Here is a 1,905-nt window from a genome sequence, read left to right on the forward strand (position 1 = left end):
TGGTCTGTCTGGGCTGCAGAAAGAATTTCACTAGGTAAGCAGGAGGGTGAGGGATCCCGGGCAGAGGTAATTTCAGGTCAATACACGGAAGCACAAGAGTCGGGGTGGGCAGGAGGTACGGGCCCTCCTGATGTGCAAAACAGACTGAGTTCTGGAAAAGTAGGAAGTACCGAAGTACTCAGAAAACAGGCTCCGGTCTGCACCTGCTTGGTCAGGACATTCAGAAGGAATGCATTAACTTCTCCTGGGGACACAGCTGGAGGCAGTGTGTCACATGTCACCACGCTCAGCAGAGCACCCTCCAAGGCCAGGCCACGCCTCGCCATCACTGAGGCAGCGTTCTCAGGACAAAACAGTCCTGCCCCCTCTTTGAATAAAGTGCAAAATTTTCTGTGCAAAAGACTTACACTGTTCCTTAAATACTAACATACACAAGTTCAAGACTTATTTCCCCAGACAACACGAAAACCCACAATTTCACATCCTTCTAACAGATTTCTCCTATTTTCTCTCAAGAGTGATTTATAACATTGCAAATGTAAACGCAGTGTGCTAGAATATAATTACTGAAAATAACCTGGAGAGCCCAAAAAGTTAAAAAGCTAAGGATTAAACTGAGTATTATTTCAACTAAAATTCGATGTTTTCATCTCAAGTCCTGATTTGGTACAAGTGTACCTTACACTAAATCCTTTAAAAGAAAACTTGCTCTTATGTCCTCCTAAAAATCTATCAAAGTCTTGCAGTCTGAAAATGACTTTTCTGAAAGAGGGTAATTTAATATTTTCATACCATTTTCTCATTGTAAACATGAGGAAGTAAGTATTAAATAATCATGAAAATTATATTTGAACACATTTTGTTTAGCCCCTAATTAACATTTCCAGAGGGAATAATGCTTGGGAGAAATGAACATTAATCATTATTACAAATCTCATGAAAAAGGCAGGCATTTGTCCAGGCCGGGATACCCCTGGGTATATTCATTCACAAGACAGGCTTTCTTTGCATGTTCCCAGCCTCAAACACGAAGCATGCTACATCTACAACGTGGGACAGGGACTCCCATGACTGGACGATGACAGCCTACACACCAGCCTCTCCTGGGTGGTTCCATTCAAGGAATAGCTCCTACCATGAGATGTCCCGTATGTGGTAAATCCCAGTACCGGTTCTGTCCCAAGAACCTCCTCACAGCTCCTGAAGCTCCTCACTGCACTGGCTGCTGCTGACTCGGCTTAGTTAAGGCCACAAGGCCTGCACGCCCGGGACGGTCGTAACGGAGCCCACCACGCACGCCCCGGCCCTGCGGCCGCACCGCGCCAGCTGCCTGAGCTCGACGCCGGCATTCGTGACCACAGGAAGACACACGCTCCTTCCAGCTCTGTGCAATATTTACTGCGGGACAGATGCGACCCGTGCAGCGCCCTCGCCAGGCTGTCTTCATCACAGATGCCTCCGAGCGAAGGGTCAAGGGCATAAAACCCATCACTGTGTCCACGACCACTTCCTAAAGCACGTGGCTTAAAGTATGGCTCGTTCTTTTCAAATGAAAGAATTGCCATTGTTTGTCCAAAGTGCAATTTCAAATGTAGACTGCAAATATTCCCAAACCATATTTAGGGTGTTGGTCCTTTTTCCATGAAGAATTGAACATATCTATAGAATTCTACTGAATTTTCATTTCTTAAGAGGTATAAAGCTATATAGCATTAACTGAAAAATAACTTCACGACACCTAGGAGTTTCCTAAATGGATCAAAGTAGTTTATAGACAAGTGGAATTCAATTAAAGTAACGTGACCCGCTGTCCGACCTGCCGGTTGCAGCGCTGCTAAGAGCTGTGTGCGGGGAGCCTGGTCCGCCAGGGGAGCCTCCGCAGGAAGACGTGCTCAGAGTCTCGCC

At 46.1% G+C, this 1,905-nt stretch overlaps 1 protein-coding gene across 1 annotated transcript in view; it reads right to left on the reverse strand.

Annotated features, from left to right (window-relative positions):
- Window positions 1-1,818: 1,818 nt before the first annotated feature.
- Window positions 1,819-1,905, reverse strand: part of GALR1 (galanin receptor 1) — an 18,273-nt gene continuing 18,186 nt past the window's right edge. The window contains exon 5 of the mRNA XM_006163900.1: window positions 1,819-1,876. The gene's annotated coding sequence lies outside the window, so the exon portion shown is untranslated. The remainder of the gene's footprint in view (window positions 1,877-1,905) is intronic.

This window comes from Tupaia chinensis, unplaced genomic scaffold (genome assembly GCF_000334495.1).
Source record: "Tupaia chinensis unplaced genomic scaffold, TupChi_1.0 Scaffold143551_1, whole genome shotgun sequence".
Classification (NCBI taxonomy): domain Eukaryota; kingdom Metazoa; phylum Chordata; class Mammalia; order Scandentia; family Tupaiidae; genus Tupaia; species Tupaia belangeri.